We start from the raw sequence: 20,244 nt of genomic DNA, 5'->3' as shown, positions 1-20,244 counted from the left end.
TCAAAGATAGAGTGCAAAGGAAGCCTCTGAGTTTGCAGTTTACTACGTCTTAAGCCTTCTCTGCCAAAAACTACAGGTGCATCCCCAAAACTACAACTCCCAGGATCCTATAGCACTGAGGTGTGGCAGCTCAAGTGGTGTCAAATTGTATTAATTCTACAAAGTATATGCCCCTGAGTCACTTGTACTGCATCGGGTTTGCATAGGAGAAGCAAGAGTGGATGAGCCACATTTGCGGATGCTCTCAATGCAAATAATCTCTCTGCTCTAAAACTAGACCCAGGCTTCTTCCACTTGCATCCCCTCAATCTGAAAAATATTAATGGTCTAGAACAGTGTTTCTCAACCTTTTTAATGTTGAGACCCCTTAATACAGACCCTAATGTTGTGGTGACCCCCAACCATAAAATTATTTTCATTGCTACTTCATAATTGTAATTTTTCTACTGTTATGAATCGTCATGTAAGTATATTATATGCGGGATGTATTTTCATTCACTGGACCAAATTTGAATACTAGTGGAGTTGGGGGTGGGAATTGATTTTGTCATTTGGGAGTTGTAGTTGCTGGGATTTATAGTTCACCCGCAAATGAGTATCCTGAACTTCACCAATGATAGAATTGGCCAAACTTGGCACACAGAACTCCCATGACCAACAGAAAATACTGGAAGGGTTTGGTGGCATTGACCATGAGTTTTGGAGCTGCAGTTCACCTACATCCAGGGAGCACTGTGGACTCAAACAATTATGGATCTGGATCAAACTTTGCACAAATACTCAATATGCCCAAATGTAAACACTGGTGGAGTTTGAGGAAAATAGGCCTTGACATTTGGGAGTTGTAGTTGCTCTTTGATTGTAGGTTAACTATAAATCCCAGCAACTACAACTCCCAAATGACAAAATCAGTCCCCCCCAATCCCACAAAATAATGTTATGGTTGGGGGTCACTACAACATGAGGAACTCTATTAAGAATTATGGCATTAGGAAGGTTGAGAAACTCTACCCTAAAGATACCTTTAGGAAACAGGCCAAACCACCGCTGAGTCTTCCTTGAAGAAGAAAATCCAGTGAAACTCATGGAAATGGCATAACGTGCATCTACACATATACAAGATCCGACCTTAGCCTCCCCCCCCCCCCCCCGGCCCAATGCTGCAAACTAGAACTTCCGAAACACCCAATTCCCCACCAGTATACTGTGGTCAATGGGCCATATTGGCACAAAGAATTCACAATTTCCAGTCCATTTTTACCATGAGATGATCCAGGAATCTCCCCTGGAGACGGATGGCAGGCAACAGCAGATAGATTTGTGTCTGATTCCCACACTGTTGCTCACCCCTGATTTTCAAATGAAACTGCAACTTTTGGGGAAGGCAGTTGGCTCCTTTACTTTCTGCGGTTTACAGAGTCCAGTGCAGCATCCCAACTCCCCCTCTTTGTCTTGATGGCATTAAGGAGGTAAGTATACATACATATATGTTTACCTCCTTAATGAAATGAGCTGGCAGGGGTCCCGCTTCCTTTATGAGCCGCATGGTTTCGGTGACACCCGAGAGCCATGCGGTAGCAACTCCCGGCTTTTATGGCAAGTGCACATGGCCTATAAACTGGAGAGCAACATGTATAAACTCGGTTGGAAAGCCATAAAATTGCTGATTGCGTTTTAAAAAAAGAAAACGACTGCGGGCAGGGAGCCTTGTCTTTGCAGGAGCCTTTGCATTCAACCCAAAAAGCATCCCATTGTGTCTGCTGGGATTCATGGACCACTCTTTTAAGCAGATGGCCATCTGTCAGGAGGGCTTGGATGGTGTCTTCCTGCATGGCAGAAGGGGGTTGGACTAGAATAAAGAAGGGGAGCCGGGAGGACATTGCCATCTTGTCCCCTGTGACATCAGCGCCCCTCCCCCAACACCAACGGCCACTCTGGGGCCAGAATTGTTTTTATACTATGTCTTGAATTTTGTTGTTCTTATGTTGTACACCGCTGTGAGTCGCCCCTGGGCTGAGAACAGCGGTATATAAGCAAAATAAATAAATAAATAAATAAATAAATAAATAGATGGCCTCTGGGGAACCCTTTGAATTCTTATGATCCATCCATCCGTTCCGAAGAGTGGTTGGACAGTGGAATATGCTTCCTTGGAGCCCAGTGGAGTCTCCTTCAGTCTCTGAAGATTTTAAAGCAGAGGTTGGATGGCCATCTGTCGGGAGGGCTTGGATGGTGTCTTCCTACATGTTGGAATGGGGTTGGACTAGATAGCCTTTGGGGTCCAATTCTAGGATCCATCCTAGAATGGTGGCTGGGCTCATTTAGCTCAATAGTATTCTGTTCCAGGTGAACATTGGCAAGGTTTGGGATTCCCTGCCTAGAAACCACCCCAAAATATGCTATGATATTCATATTGTATATCAAAATAGGGCATTCTGTTGGCCATACAATCCCTTCTTAACTCAATACAGCGATCCGGATGGATATTATTGATATTATTGATATTATACGGATATTATGCAGAATAGCAGAGATTGTTTTGTGTCGGATTGTGTCTCCACCAGACGTTATTTTGCTTGGTCTTTGTATAATTTTTTGGGCATAAAGCAACAGTTCTTAGTACAGGACGTGCTGTTTACCTATTTCCAGTCCTGAAAACCACCAATCCTCAGAACCTCCATCTTAATGGGATTTAATTCAACTTTACTGACCCTCATTTGGAATGACAAAACTCCAGCTGACATCAGTGATCAGAAAAATAGAGCTGAACGTCATCGGCGGACAGACTTATGTTCGGATCGAAGACCCCCATATTCCCAAGAAAAGTACTTTCCTGATATAGTTGTTATTAATTGCCATAAGTTGACTTTGGCTCTCCTGTGGAACAAGAGACCTCCAAATCCCCTGGCCCTGCTCAGGTCTTTTAAAGCCAAAGAAGTGGCTTCTATGATTTTTTTCAATATGTTATTGGACCCAAGTTTGCCCTGTGATACATTCCAACCTTTCACTACAACAGTTAACATTCCTAACTAAGCATTGTTTTCAGTCTGATGGACTGCTGACCGAAAGATTGGCGGTTCGACTCCAGGGAGCAGGAATCTCAGAACAAGCTCCAGCTTCCCATGTGGGGACATGAGAGAAACCTCCCACAGGATGGTAAAACATCCGGGAATCCCCTCAGCAACGTCCTTGCAGACAGCCAATTCTCTCACACCAGAGGCGACTTGCAGTTTCTCAAGTTGTTCCTGACACAAAAAAGTCTGTTGTTTGTAACTCGGGGACTGCCTGTATATGTAAGGGTAGGTGGATGGCAAAAATTCTTTTAGTGCACAATTCATGCCCTTTTTTGTGTGTGTCGTGAGCAACTTTTGAAATTTCAAGTCACTTCTGGTGTGAGAGAATTGTCTGTCTGCAAGGACGTTGCCCAGGAGATGCCGGGGTGTTTTACCATCCTATGGGAGGCTTCTCTCATGTCCCCACATGGGAAGCTGGGGCTGACAGATGGGAGCTCACCCTGCTCCCTAGATTAATTGACCGTCTGCAAGGATGTTGCCCTGGAGATGTTTTGATGTTTTACCATCCTTGTGGGAGGTTTCTCTCGTGTTTGGAGCTGGAGCCGACGGACGGGAGCTCACCCCGCTCCCCGGATTCGAACCACTGACTTTTTGGTCAGCAGTCCTGCCAGCACAAGGGTTTAACCCATTGCTCCACCAGAGGTGCCTGCAATTTATGCCCTTCCAGATTGGATTTTAGACTAATGCATTCTTTCCCGTGGCTTTGAGCTGGAGAATTGCACCCTCTAGGGGCTTCTGGGATGTGAATCCCAAATCATTCCTCCATTTTTGCAGTGAAAAATCCTCTGAACATTCTCAGGCCACATATGGCCCACTGTAAGCTTGTTCTGAGATTTCTAGGGCCAATATTAGGATTTGTTTGCAGGCACCTATGGCTTTTTTGGACAATCTGGACTTAACAAGAAAAACTTGGCAGACTTGGACCTCAAAAGTTAAAGAAGTCCCTTAACTAGCAATGGAGCCCTTTGTTTGCCATCCCGGGGCTGTGGCAATCCCACAGCAAGTAGCCAGCCGGCTCCCTGCAAAAAAAGAAGAAAAAAGGGGAAACGGTGAGCCATAGCGGCCTCATTCATAATGGCCCATTGTTAAAACACATTCGTCTTATTGCCTTTTAATTGACGTTTTATGGACAGTTTGTAATTGCCCAGCGACTTTCCTTTCCCCAAGGAGTCTGCCGGCGGCCGGAGGGTTTCCCAACAAGGGGCTTCTGTTTATTCCATATTTACCGTTCTTTGCTTCGCTCGGCACGAATTTTATGGAGGCCACTCCGGCTCTGCGGAGGAAACGATAAAGTTTAATGTCAATATCCCACTTAATTCTGCTTTTCAAGATTTTAATTGACATTTCATGCAAGGTTTTATTGGACATTTTTATAATTGTTATTGGAGTCATGGTGGCTGGGCTCATTTGGCTCTATAGTATTCTGTTCCAGGTGAACATTGGCAAGGTTTGGGATTCCCTGCCTAGAAACCACCCCAAAATATGCTATGATATTCATATTGTATATCAAAATAGGGCATTCTGTTGGCCATACAATCCCTTCTTAACTCAATACAGCGATCCGGACGGATATTATTGTATACAGAATAGCAGAGATTGTTTGTGCGTCGGATTGTGTCTCCACCAGACGTTATTTTGCTTGGTCTTTGTATAATTTTTTGGGCATAAAGCAACAGTTTTTAGTATACAGCTTGCTAGGAGCACAAACACAGAAAATAAAATAACAGAGAGACAAATACATTCCACCGCAAATATACTGCCAGACAGAGATTTGGAGCCCCAAATTTAGCCAAACAGCGGGGAGAATATCCTGTAGAATCTTTTGCAGATGTTCGAAGACTCTTTGTGCTTTAGATGCCTTATATGATATCCAGTGCCATAAAACTACAAGAAAATAAGCCTCTTTTCTAACTTGTCGTACTGTACCTGACATTGCTCAGATTGTATCTTGTATCACAGAAGCTATCCTTGTGGAGTTTAGAATTGCAAGTGAAACTGACCATTGAAACTTCGATGACAATAAAAAGTGGGGTGTAAATAAAAATGATACTAAACAGAAACATAATAATAATAATAGTACTAATAATTCTGCAGTTTTCTGGTATTGTATATTTCTGTCGCTTCTGTGATTGTTCATTTGTATTTTGATTCTGTACTCCACTTGTCAATAGATGTCTAGAATCAGCAGGATCCACCGCAGTCCTTTTTATCCTGGGCGTCGACCAAGCCAGTATAGACTTCATTTTGGTTTGTTTCTCCATAGTGCTAATGGGTTGGGTGCTCTTAGTTCCACTCCTCAGCTGAGACCTGTCTGGCTTGGTTGGACCTGCTGGTAATTACACAATGGGACACTGAGACTTGAGAAAAGAGCCATTAGATCTTATCTGGGTTCTTTCCTTCCTGGAAATGCATCCCTTTTGTTTCCTACAGACTCAGCAATAGCACTGCATCTCCTCTTCGCTGTAAGGGACCCAGACAACATAGCAGGGTCCTGTAAGAAATTGGGTTGAGTCAGGAGACCTCCAAATCCCAAACAGCAGAACCAGGAGAGCTGTCCGTGGTCCTGTCCAAAGACAACTTCCTTGGCTGGACTTCTTCCTTCACTTCACATTCCAAAGATTGGCATTAGTGCCTTCTCTTACTAACCACGGATGATGCTGTTGACCTTCCAAAATCCTATTGGATCTTTAGGGCATTTAGGCCCCAATCATACTTAGAATATTTTTTTCCCAGTGGCCATTGAAGACGCTCAAAAGCGAGCCTTGATCTGCAAAACTTGCCTAAAGCTACTTATCTCAAGCAGACTTTTATCAAAGTTGTTGTTATTCTTCAATTATATGCCATCAAGTTGACTTTAAGTTACGATGACTCCATGTAGGAGAGATGGAAAATCTTCAGGATCTTCATTGTCTCCTTTAAAGTAAATGGGTAGAATATTTGTTTTGAATCTTTGCTGCTGATTTCTATCTTGGTTTTGTTGTGTTCTTGGCACTTGTTATTGCCATATTGTTTGGTCTTTAGTCTGATGTTTGATATATATATATCTCACACACATACACACACACACACACTATATATATATACTCAAGTATAAGCTGACTTGAATATAAGCCAAGGCACCCAAATTTACCACAAAAAACTGGGAAACTGAGTTGACTTGAGTATAAGCTGAGGATGGGAAATGCAGCAGCTACTGGTAAATTTCAAAATAATAATAGATACCAATAAAATTACATTAATTGCGGCATCAGTAGGTTAAATGTTTTTGAATATTTCCATAAAACTGTAATTTAAGATAAGACTGCCGAACTCTGATTAAACCATTATTCTAACCTTCGATATAAATGTGCTTATGTATTTTTCCAATAATAATAAAGATTGTAAAAATAAATGACATAATAATAGAGTAAAATAATAGAAATGTAATAATAACAGTAATAATAGAGTAAAATAATAAATATAATAATAACAATAATAAACTAATATAATAAGTGTAGTAATAATAATAAAATAAATAGAGTAAAATATTAAATGTAATGAAAAGAATAATACTAACAGAGTAAAATAATAAATAACCTTGACTCGAGTATAAGCCAAGTGGAACTTTTTCAGCCTAAAAAAAAGGACTGAAAAACTAGGCTTATACATACATATACACATATATACACACACACATAAATACACAACATACATATACATACATACATACATGTACACAGACATATCTGGTAATTCGGAAATACAATAAATAAATAAATAAATTGTCATGTTTCTTGTGCCAAAATAACCCGATATTTATCCCTATGGAGGAGGCCCCTGTATTCTTTGCTCAGCCTCAGGCAGCAAAATGGCTTGGGGTGTGTTCGCTGTGCATAGTTGCTTGCATGGTGTTTCTTTGCTGCAAAACCTTCTTACATCCCTGGACAGAGAACTGGTTCAGCTGTCATGGCTACCATAATGTCATCCCATTTTCTCATGTGGGGCTAAGAAGTTCACGCCTTCTGATTGCTCTAATATCACCTAGAATTATAGAATCCTAGAGCTGGAAGAGATCCCCAAGGGCCATGGAACTGAACCCCATTCGCAAGACACCATCCAATCCCTCCTGGCAGATGGCCATCCAGCTGCTTAAAAACTTCCAGAGAAGTAAGTAAGCAAGTAAAACTTTATTTCTATCTCGCATTATCTCCCCATGGGAACTCACGGCAGCTCACAGCATAAAATATAATAATAATAATACTTTATTCATATTCATATTCCGCCCTTCTCCCCGAGGGAACTTAGAGCGGATTACAGCCTATAAACAGACACAGGCAAACACTCAATGCCTTGTTAAAATGAAATACAATGAGACAAATACACAGACAAAGGCAGAGGCTTCTCCTTTCATTTCTGTCTCTGGAGGAGGTGTTCATCTCTGGTTTTGGGGGAGGTGCTCTTCCCAATTTCCAAGCCAAGGAGCCTGTGTTGTCCATAGACACCTCCTGGTCGGGTGGCCGGCATGACTGCTTTGAGCATCTTTTGAAGGCAAGCATACAATACCATAAAAATACAGCAATAAATTAACAAAATTAACAAAATTCCAATGGACAATACAGCAGATTCAACAATCATACAAATCGGAAGAGAAACAATAATAACAAATTAAAAACAATATCAATAAAAACAGGGTTAAAAGCGATGTCCATATTACATTCTTATTTCTTTAACCATTTGCGTCTCTGTGTTGCCGAAGGCTTTCATGGCCGGAATCACTGGGTTGCTGTGAGTTTTCCGGGCTGTTTTCTGGCCATATTCTAGAGGCATTCTCTCCTGACGTTTTCCCCACATCTATGGCAGGCATTCTCAGAGGTTGTGAAGTCTGTTGGAAACTAAGAAATTGGGGTTTATATATCTGTGGAATGTCCAGGGTGGGAGAAAGAACTATTGTCTGCTTGAGGCAAGTGTGAACCTCTGAGGATTCCTGCCATAGATGTGGACAAAACGTCAGGAGAGAATGCTTCTGGAACATGACCATACTCACAGCAACCCTTTTGCGTCTCCATAAGCCTGTGTATGTAGGATTTTATTTGCTTCCTAAAGGAGGATTACAAGGGGGCCATTCTGATCTCCTTCACAAGGAAGTTCCAGAGGTGAGGGCAACTGCAGAGAAGGCCCTCTCTCTCGTTCCCACCAACCAGGTTTGAGATGGTGTGGGACCAAGAGGAGGGCCTCTCCTGATGAGCGCAGTGACTGGGAAGGTTCAAATAAGGAGAGGCCAGGTAGTCTGGACTCAAACCTCAAATGACCAGTACTTTAAATGTCACCCGGTAGCAAACGGAGCAAGTGGAGCTCCTGTAGCATTGGAGTTGTTCTCTCCTTGTACGGTGCTCCCATTAGTAACATGCCTGCTGATCTCTGCACCAGCTGAAGCATCCAAGTACTCTTTAAAGGCAGCCCTATGCAGAGCACGCTGCAGTAGTCCATTGGAGATGTAACTAAGGTTTGTACTACAATGGCCAGATCCAGCCTCTCAAGGTACGGGCATAGCTAGCACACAAGTTTTAGTTGTGCAAAGGCACTTCTGGCCACTGCCAACACCTGAGCCTCCAGGATCAGTGATGAATCCAGGATCACCCCAAGCTGTGCACCTGTGTCTTCAGGGGAGGGTAACCCAGGTATGGCCAAATTTCGGCCCTTCAGGTGTTTTGAACTTCAACTCCCACAATTCCTAACAGCCAGTAGTTGACGTCCAAAACACCTGCAGGGCTGAAGTTTGCCCATGCCTGGTATAACCCCATCCAGCACAGGTTGTATCCCTGTACCCTGATCTGCTTCTGACAAACAAGGAGCACTTCTGGTTGTTTGTTGTTGATGATGTTGTTTGTTGTTTATGCTCTGGTTTTATTTTGCTGTAATGTTGTCCGGGCTTGGTCCCATGTAAGCCGCTCCGAGTCCCCATTGGGGAGATGGTGGCGGGGTATAAATAAAGTTTATTATTATTATTATTATTATTATTATTATTATTACTATTTGAAACACAACAAGATGGGTCAATTGCAGACACTCTGCTGGCTGTTGAATTGGATCACACGTCGGACACTTCCCAAGTGTCTAGGATTATGTGATGTATCGGCGAATAATGCGTGCAGATCCCAGTAAGGTGGCCTTCTGCAGCTGGTAGATAGTAATTTTCTCAGCGCTGATTGTGTTTAAGTGCAGGCAAAGGTCTTTAGGCACTGCACCCAGTGTGCCAATCACCACTGGGACCACCTTTACTGGCTTGTATTATTATTGTTTTATTATTCTGTCTTGTTAGGATTTACTTTCAATCTGTTCACCCTCATCAAGTCCGTTACTCCTGGCAGACATTGATTCATGACCAGAACAGTGTCTTTGGCTTTTGGTGGAAAGGAATAATAAAGTTGGGTGTCATCTGCATCGATATAGCACCAAACTCCAATCTCTCCCAGCGGTTTCATGTAAATGTGTTGGAAATAGCAACCTCCCACGCTTTTCACTATTTATTTGTTAATGTATATATTTGCTAACCTGTATTCTATATATATGTTGATTTACCAGTTTGACTGATCTCTTTGGTGTGGGAGGGGTTACAAACAGATTGTATTGTGCATGTTCAGACTCAGGCTCTCTTTTGTATTGGGAGTCAGTGGAGGTGGATGCATGTATATGTTTGGTCTTCACTGAAAGTAGGTTACTGCTTAGAGACTTCAATAGAGAAGTATGACTTATGGACTTCAGTGGGTACAGCTATACATAAACATGGGGGACAGAATAGATCCCTGAGGGACCCCACAGGCCAATGGCCAAGGGGTCAAGCAGGAGTTACCCAGCATTACCTTCTAGGAAACTCCATTGGTTTCCAAAGCAGCAGATCTCACTGTTGAATTCTTCTTGTAAAGAAGCTCTTTCTAATGTTTAAGTGGAATCTGTTGGACATCTGTTGGGAGTGCTTTGGTTGTGTTTGCTTACATGATAGACTGAGGTTGGATTGGATGCCCCTTGGGGTCTTTTTCTAACTCTAGATGCTATATTTCTATTATTCTAGTCATCATGGCATAGGAGCCCCCCGTGGCGCAATGGGTTAAACCTTTGTGCCGGCACGACTAAAGACCGACAGATCGTAGGTTCGAATCCGGGGAGAGCACAGATAAGTTCCCTTTGTTAGCTCCAGCTTCCCAAGTGGGGACATGAGAGAAGCCTCCCACAAGGATGGTAAAACATCAAAAACATCTGGGCGTCCCCTGGTCAACGTCCTTGCAGACGGCCAATTCCCTCACACCAGAAGCGACTTGAAGTTTCTCAAATCACTCCTGACACGAAAAAGGATTCATCATGGCAATGAAGCCGGATAAGAGTTGTCCAAGAGGGTTGGGTTTTGCAGTAGTTAAAGGAATTGCATTTAATGAGCTCCTGGTCTGAGGTTCCCTGCACCCTAGTTTATTTATTTGTATCCGTGCCAATGCGTCTCCCCGAACCCGGTGCCGTAAACTCTCTCTTTTGCCATTGAAATCCAGCCGAAGGAACGTGGCTCCTTTTTGCCCCCCCCCCCCCCCCCTCCGAACAAGGCTGGCTTCTCTCAAGAATAAACCCGGCTCCGGCTTTTGACAAGCTCTAATGAAAAACAAATTGTTATATTACTTAGGAAAATAATGTGAAGGAAGCCTGAATTAGTTGCCGAGGTGGGAAAGTTTAAGACTACTTGAAAACAGGGCTTGGGGAAGGTTATTTATTTGGAAAGCTTTGCTGCAGAAAAGAGAGGGCCTTGTTTGTTTCAGGGCTCACTTTGCCAAACCAGGGACATGAATCATACCTTTTGAATCATGACGTGGGGCTGAGAAGGGTCTCTTAGCAGTTGCAAAAGGGTTGGGTCCTGACGTTTTAGGGCCTCCGATTAATCAAAGAGCAGGCGACATGGAAAATGTTCCTTCTCATTTTCAAAAAAGTACTAACAGAGCCGTACATGGCATAGCTATATGTTGTTTTGGACGAGGTCATCGCGGAATCAAATTTGGATAGCCTTGCCATGTAATAAAAGGGATTTTTGCCCAGGCTTACCTTTCACCTGGGGAACCTTTCACAATATAAGTACCATCATGGTACCCACAATTTCACTTAGCTGCATCAAAAAAGATACGTTCTCTCTAAGCATTTTTCTATGTCCTTCAGCACAGGTTGGATATGCTACATTGGTGTTTTCTTGACAGGTTTTTTTTCTAACATGATTCTATGCCATTCTTTCCCTGGAGGCTAGCAATAGAGTTGCGTTGGAAAACCTGGAACTACTAGAGATGTATTCCCTCTCTAGGGTTTTTTCTAGGTTCTCCAGTACAGTCTGTGGATATGCTTCCATTGGAGGTTGATCATAGAATCTCAATGAATGACCTAGAAATGGTAGAGATATATTATGTTTCTAGACCTTTTCTAGGTCCTCCAATGTGATTCTAGATCCTTCAGGACAATTAGGACAGTCTTACTCGAAAACTTTGACATGCTAGAGAGATGTTTTCTGATAGGCTTGATAGGCTTTTTCTAGGACCTTCAAGACAATCTGTCCCATGCTTTTCCTGGAGGTTGGCAGTAGAGTTGTGTTGGAGAACTGCTAGAGATGTATTTCCTCTCTAGTTTTTTCTAGGTTCTCCAGCATAATTTGTGGGTATGCTTCCATTGGCATGTTGATGATAGAATTACAATGGATGATGATCTGGAAATGCTAGAAATATTTTCTGTTTCTAGACCTTTTTTATGTCCTCCAATATGATTCTGTGACATGCTTTTGCTTGACGGAGAACCTAGAAATGCTGGAGAAGCTCTCTCTCTAGGATTTTTTTAGGTCTTTCAGTGGGATCCTATGGTATCCTTCTCTGGAGTTTGCCATAGAATCACACTGGGAGAATCTAAAAATGCTAGAGATGTTTTTCTCTCTCTGAGCATTTTCTATGTCCCCCAGCATGATTCTGTGTTGTGCTTCCATCAGAGTTTGATATACAGTCGCACTGGGGGATCTAGAACTTCTAGAGCCCAAGAGCAAAGACACCATTGATGTAACAATAGAATGGTGAGTCTAGACTTAGAAAACAATGAATGAACAATAGGACATTGGTCTATATCTATGAAAATCTGGGTTCAGATCCCCACTTGGGTGCAAAAATGTGGTGGCTGACCTTGCACAATGACTGAAAGTGCTTTTTGGAGTTGGATGGCAGGGCGCCATGGGTTGAGCGCAGGCGTTTTTGAGTCAGGGAAGCCCCCTAGGTGGCCTTGGGCATGTTGCACTCTCTCAGCCCCAGAAAACCTCATGATTAGGGTTGCCATATATTGGAAAAGACTCAAAGACACCCAACAAGGTCCACAATCCCCTAATAAGAACACAAGAGGGATGGAGAGGGATGGGCCTGCAATTGAGACAATGGGAGCGATGAGCTTGGCCCGTCTTCCCTGGAATTGATAGGCTGTGGCCGTATCCAAGACTTTCCTTGGGGCCCATTGGCATCCTGTTGGGGGCCGCGGAGGCCTCGCGGCTCCTTTCCTGCCACAAATGGGAGCCGGAGCTGGACCCAGGCCACCTTGGACCGCCCCGGTCCCTTTGGCACTTCTGCGGAAACACTCCAGTTTTGCCGAAGCCTTTGGGGCCCTTTGGAGCTGTCAAGGCGATTTGTGCCGGGCAGCCGGACGCAGACCGCAAGGAAACAATGTCTGCCCCGTGGCCTCCATGGGAAGGAGCAGAAAGCCAAACGTTTTCAGCCGTTTCGCCCCACAGACTGTTCCCAAATCTGTCCCACCTGGATGCAATTGGATGTCCTCTTTGGAAGGCGATGTTGCAGGGGATTCTTCCTCGGATTGCACTTAGTTCAAATATGTGTAGGGTCCCAGTTTTGCATAAAAAGCAGATGGAAAATCAGGCTTTTGGCACCTTGCAGGATCCTTTTTGTGGCACCCAGAGGTATACTGCTATTGTTATTGTTGTTGTTATTATGTGCCAAAAGTACAGAGCAGGAAGGGCATTTTCACTGAAATCTTAGCCATATTAAAGACCTTTTAAAAATAGGGAGTAAATGAAAAGTAACTTCAGGGTCACTCTCCCTCCCTTTCTCTAGTCTCAAATGGCCAAAGGGAGGCGGATGTCGAAATCCCAAAAGAGCATTTGTGGCTGAAGAATTGATTTTGGAGAAGGTCCAAAGCCTTTTAAAGGACCAATGTACCCCTTTTACCCATGCCCAGATTTATTTGTTTGTTTGTTTGTTTATAACATTTGTATCCTGCTTTCTCTGTCTCAAGTAGGGTACTCAAAGTACCATATTTTCCGGTATATAAGACGACTGGGTGTATGAGACGATCCCCAACTTTTCCAGTTAAAATATAGAGGTTGGTTTATACTCGCCGTATAAGACTACTCCTTCTTCAAATGCACACCAAATAAAAATTTTAAAAACATCAGATTTGATTTCAGTATGGTAATTTTTCTATTAGCGTACCTCCTTCTCTGACTCTCAGATCTTGCACATGCGCACCTGCACCGCTTCACTGCAGTCCTCAGGAGCGAGATCTGAGAGGCAAAGTAGGAGGTACGCTAATAGGATGCAAAGGTGGGCCAGACGGGTGAAAGAGACATGTTTTTCTGAGCACAGAAAAACATGTCTCTTTTTTCCATACTCTATATCTCTTTTTTCCATACTGTGGCCGTCTCGGATGCCTGCAGCTTGCTCCGTCCTTCACTTATACCTTCCCCGTGAGGCGCCCCCTCACCTCATCATTGGGACCGCAAATATTCACTTTTTCCCCATGAATCCTGGACTTTCTTCTACTGTACCTGTACAGCGCTGCCCTTGCTGCTTTCATAAGTCACCTCATATGGCGGAGATGCAACCGCGGCCATTTTTGAGCTCCTCCCACCATATGTGGTGACCACAGATTCTCCAGTCCAACTCGCAAGTTTTAGCACCCGCCCTATATGACGACACCCAGCGTATAAGATGACACCCGACTTTTGAGAAGATATTCCTGGGTTATACGCCAAAAAGTATACGCCAAAAATACAGTATATGTAAACAGCAATGATGGAAACCTCTAATTTACTATTTAGATTGGAATCACTAACCAGTACTGGTGGATGCCAGTAGGATTGTGTTATCAAAGGCTTTCATGGCTGGAATCACTGGGTTGCTGAGAGTTTTTTGAGCTGTATGGCCACATTCTCTCCTGCTGTTTTGCCTGCATCTGTGGCTGGCATTTTCAGAAGTCTATTGGAGGTGAGGCAAGTGGAGTGTATATGTATCTGTGGGAAATCAAGGGAGGGAAAAAGAACCCTTTTTCTGCTTAATGCAAGTGTGAAATGTGTACACTCTGGGGTACACATTTGCTCCATCCCTAAAGAAGGAGAAAATTCCACTGGGTTGCTGTGAGTATTTTGTGTTGTATGGCCATGTTGCAGTAGCATTTCTAACGTTTCAGCTGCATCTGTGGCTGGCATCTTCAGAGGTTCTGCTGCTAGTGAGGCAAGTGGAGTGTGTATATATCTGTGGAATAATGTCCAGGGTGGGAGAAAGAACCCTTGTCTGCTTAAAGCAAGTGTAAATGTTGCAATAAGCAAGCTTAAATTGCATTGAGTAGCCATGAAGCTGCAAAGTCAATCAGTGAAGGTATCTGCATAGGATAGCCTAGCTTTTGTTGCCTGGAGGCATCCTTTCTTTGGGAGGTGTTTACTGGTCCCTAATTGCCTGCTGTCTGGAGTTCCCCTGTTTCTGAGTGGTGTTCCTTATTTAGTCATTGAAATCCACAAACATGTGAACAATTTCAACAGAAGGGAGAAAACAATGAAAATGAGCAGTATAAAAAACATCAGAATCAAGAGAGTAAATAAGGAACATCACTCATAAATGGGAACTGACAGCAAACAATCGAGGACCAGTTTACACTTCCAAAACAGAAGATGCCTTCAGGCAATAGAGGCAAGGTTACCTCTATGCAGATACCCTCACTGATTGACTTTGCATCTTCATGGCTACTCAGTGCAACATTTACACTTGTTTTAAGTAGACAAGGGTTCTTCCTCTCACCCTGGGCATTATTCTACAGATATATATACACTCCACTTCCCCCACTAGCAACAGAACCTCTGAAGATGCCACCCACAGATACAGGTGAAACATCAGGAGAGAATGCTACTGGAACATGGCCATACAGCATGAAAAACTCACTGCAACCCAGTGGAATTTTCTCCTTCTTTAGGAATGAAGAAAATGTGATTTTTTTAACCACAGTTCTAACATGTTAAACATCTCTGGCAATTTTCAAAACTCCCAAAATTCCAAAAATCTTTTGCACTTTTTGCATCTCCAAAATGTCAGAAACCTTTGGTAGCTTTTTGCAACTCTAAAATTCTGAAAAATTGTAATTCCAAATAAGGATGCACAAATGATCTTTATACCTTTTCTTTTCTGTAGTAAGAAAGGAACTTTCCACAGTGGCATGTGGAAATCTTTCACCACCTTTCCGTCTGCTTTTTTAATGGATCCACGTCTTGACGCCTTTTCTGCCAGGAGCGAGGAGGGCAAGAGCGGCTGCCCTTCAGAAAGAAGGAACCTGACACCAAGTGCTGGGTTTGGGTTAAGAGCCCCGCTTTGGACAGGACCATAAATCCCCTTCACTTTCTTGTTTTTGAAAGGCCTGCCACTCTCTCTTCTTTCTCTCCCTCCTTTCCTTTGCACACTTCTTTTCTTCCTTTCAAGAAAACCTTCTCTAAATTCCTGGAATTGACTTGGCGGAGCAACCACTGGGTTGTCCTCACTTGGGAAGAATATAAATATATATGGATATGTATATATGTATGTAAAATTGGGGGAGGGGTTGCTTTGCATTGCCGTGTCACTGTCTTAAATTACTCTTTTGCTCTTCCACCTGCAACCAGGGAATCAAAAGGTGTTATGTTTGAGCAAAAATCCGCTTTGGGTTGCCTGGAGCAGCGGTTTGTGTCTGCTCCCTTCTAAACCATTCATTCACCTACACTAAATAATAATAATAATAATAATAATAATAATAATAATAATAATACATTATATTATTATTATTATTATTATTATTACCCTACTTTTCTGTCTTACCCACTTTTAAGATTTTTCCCAATTAACCTATTATTGACCTTCAACTATTTATATATAATTGACCTTTAATTATTAAAAGGTTAATAGTTTTAACGAATTAATTACTGGTATTAATTAATTAATATTTAACTTGCAAGTGTTTTTTTCAGTTAACGTTCAATTACCGGTATTTCATATAATTAACCTTCAGTTAATAATAATAATAATAATAATAATGTAATAATTACATGATTAATAATTAACCTGCAAGTATTTTTTTCTAATTAACCTATTATTAACCTTGAATTGTTTTCATATAATTAATATTAAATTAATCTATCATAATTAATTATTATGATTGATTAAATAATTAACCTGTAAGTATTTTTCCAGTTAATGTTCAGTTATTTTATATAATTAACCTTCAATTAATAATAATAATAAAGTAATAATGACATGGTTAATAATTAACCTGCAAGTATTTTTTCCAATTAACCTATTGTTAACCTTCAATTGTTTCATATAATTAACCATCAGTTATTAATAAAATAATAATGTAATAATTAGGAAAATATATTAATAATAAAGTAGTTTCCCCCAATTAACCTTACAGAAGGCTTTCATGGCAAGATTTGACTTTGCGTGTTTCTGAAGCTGAGAGTGTGTGCCTTGTCTAAGGTCATGAATTGGTTCCTAATTGGTTTTAACTATTTATTTTGAATACTCTTAATATTTAATTCTACCTCAATGTATGAATATTTTTAGGCTTTTAAATTGTATTGCCTTGGTTTTACAGCAAGCTGATTTGAGACTTTTTCGTAGAGACAAAAAAGTGGGGTATAAATATAATAATAATAATAATGTCAATAATAAAGTTGATATTGTTGAGTGCAGATTCGAACTCAGGACCCGTTCTTAAAAGTCCAATTTCTAGCAGAGAGCATGAGCTTGTATTGCCTATTGTAGGCTTCTTAACCTGCAATTCAATTCATATGCTTTATATGGCATCTCCCCCATTTTCAATTGCGCAACGTAAGGAATAATCGTCGCCGATGGAGGGGCAGGGAAACAACCCTTTCCTCCCCGAAACTGATCCGCCGAGAGCCATGAATCCCCAGTCTTTCATATCGCACTTCATAAAACTCCAGTCATAATCCATAAAATTGACATTATTAGATTAAAAAAATAAGAAAACGGGGTCTCCGGCTCCTCCTCCCATTCGAGGCTCATTATAGACATTCTGTCATTTTATAACCTTACAGTTGCAACCCAATTACCATGATGGATGCAGTGTCAATAAAAAGAAATCCTTTGGCCGGAGGAAGAGGTCAAACCTTAATGGGATCCAGCTCTGGCCAGGATTGTTTGGGTGCGCCTACACTGCAGAACTATGGCAGTTCGATGCCACTTGAACCACCGTGGCTTGATGCTATCGAATCCTAGAGGAGACACACGAGCAAAAAATGGCATTCCAACAGCTCTCGAGATTCCATAGCATTGAGCCAAGGTCGCTAAATTAGCATCAAAACGGCATTAATTCTCCAGTGTAGATGCACCCCAGGAATCTCTGCATCCTCCAGCATGTCTCTATGGGCAACTTCCAGCAAAGGCAGACCTACACGAGTTGCACTGGAGGATCTAGAGAGTCCGAGAGATAACATTTTAATTAAACCTGCTAATAATTAAATCTGCAAAAGTCACACCCACCAATGTATTGATATGATTTTCATTGTGTCAGATTGGTTTTCTTATAAGCCCCTCTGAGATCTTTGGCTAAAGAGCAGGAAATAGATATAAGATGATGACTATGATAGATAGACAGACAGACAGACAGACAGACAGACAGATGGTATATGGTTGATAAGTACATAGACTGCAGATATATAGGTAGGTAGGTAGATCGATGATTGATAGTTACATAGATAGCAGGTGGATAGATAGCTAGATGATTGACGGGTAAATAGACAGTAGGTAGGTAGGTAGATAGATAGATAGATAGATAGATAGTATATGGTTGATAAGTACATAGACGGCAGATAGGTAGGTAGGTAGATGATTGATAGTTACATAGATAGCAGGTGGATAGATAGCTAGATGATTGACGGGTAAATAGACAGTAGGTAGGTAGGTAGATAGATAGATAGATAGATAGTATATGGTTGATAAGTACATAGACGGCAGATAGGTAGGTAGGTAGATGATTGATAGTTACATAGATGGCAGGTAGGTAGGTAGGTAGATAGATAGATAGATAGATGATTGGCAGGTACATAGACAGCAGGCAGGTAGGTAGGTAGATAGATAGATAGATAGATAGATAGATAGATGGTATATCGTTGATAGTTACATAGATGGCAGGTAGATAGATAGATAGATAGATAGATGATTGATACTTACATAGATAGCAGGTAGATAGATTGATAGATGATTGATATGTAGGTAGTTAGGTAGGTAGATGGTATGTGGTTGATAGGTACATAGATGGCAGATAGATAGATAGATGATTGATAGTTACATAGATGAAAGGCATATTGATAAATAGATCGATAGATGATTGATAGGTACATAGATGGCAGGTAGAAGAGTAGGTCGGTAGATGGTATATGGTTGATAGGTATATAGATGGCAGATAGATAGATAGATAGATAGATAGATAGATGATTGATAGGTACATAGACGGCAGGTAGTTAGTTAGTTAGGTAGGTAGGTAGATAGCGATTGGTAGATGATTGATAGTTACATAGATGGCAAGTAGATAGACAATAGATAGATATTATTTGAGAACACAGAAGTGCTGGACCACTCTCACAACCACCATGTCAGACTACACAGAGAAGCCATTGAAATCCACAAGCATGTGGACAATTTCAACAGAAAGGAAGAAACCATGAAAATGAACAAAATCTGGCTACCAGTATTAAAAAACTCAAAAATTACAGCAGCAAAACAACAGAGGGGAAACAAACAGGCACATGAAATCACTCTCAACAAAAGATTCCCCCCAGGCGCTTCCAAGCCATTGAATGCAAATCAAGGTGATCAGCTGAAACATTCACAGCTAGCCCCAGCAAACAAAAGTCCTTTGTCTCACCCTGGTCATTCCACAGATATATAAACCCATTTTTCCTAGTTCCAACAGACCTCATTACCTCTGAGGATGCTTGCCACAGATGCAGGCGAAACATCAGGAGAAAAATTGCCTCCAGAACATGGCCATATAGCCCGGAAAAACCTACAACAACCCAATAAATAGATAGATGATATAGATGTTTGCTAGATATATAGACAACAGGTAGATAGATGATAGAGTTTGAGAGAGAGAGATAAGAGATAGATAGATAGATAGATAGATAGATAGATAGATAGATAGATAGGAAGACAGACAGACAGACAGATAGGAGAGAGAGAATAGATGATACGTATATAGGTAACAGATAGAAGACAGAGAAATGATAGATATAGTGGCTAGATTACAGATAGATTGATGATGGTGATGATGATAGATAGATAGATAGATAGATAGATAGATAGATAGATGATTAATAGAAGTGATAGATGATAGAGTTTGATAGATAAATGATATAGATAAAGTGCAGATGATAATGATAGATATATGACAGATGGATGATAGAAAGGTAAATGATATAGATGGATTACAGATAGATTGGTGATGAAGATTGATTAATGACAGATAGATGATATAAAGAGATGATAAATAGATAAGATTGATGACCAGTAAATTATAAATAGATTGATAAATTATATGGATACATTAGAGGTAGATGATGATAGATAGATAAATGATGGATGGATAGATAGATAGATAGATAGAAATAATAAATATGCTAGGTTCTTAATTCCGCATCAGATTTGGATCATAGTCTTATATTTATTCCTTTTTTACAATATTTCATATTTCATTTTTCTTTGGACAGCTGGTAGGAATAAGGCTCTTGTCCTTCCAAGCAATAAAAGAGTGATGGATCGTGACCCCCTCCTCCCCAGAATAGAAAGAAAACTGGGGGGAAGCAGAAAAGACCACCCACTGAACTCTCCATAAAGCAGTAAAGTGATCCTGTGTCAGAAGCGGC

The 20,244-nt window shown here is 41.4% G+C and overlaps 1 protein-coding gene across 3 annotated transcripts in view; it reads left to right on the top strand.

The window, feature by feature from the left end:
• LMF1 (lipase maturation factor 1) overlaps positions 1-20,244 on the top strand; it is a 124,110-nt gene that overhangs the window by 84,577 nt on the left and 19,289 nt on the right. The gene's annotated exons all lie outside the window — the stretch shown is intronic.

This window comes from Anolis sagrei, chromosome X (assembly GCF_037176765.1).
Source record: "Anolis sagrei isolate rAnoSag1 chromosome X, rAnoSag1.mat, whole genome shotgun sequence".
NCBI lineage: Eukaryota > Metazoa > Chordata > Lepidosauria > Squamata > Dactyloidae > Anolis > Anolis sagrei.
The sequence above is the reverse complement of the archived record's forward strand: the minus strand, read 5'-3'. Positions and strand labels throughout refer to the sequence as shown.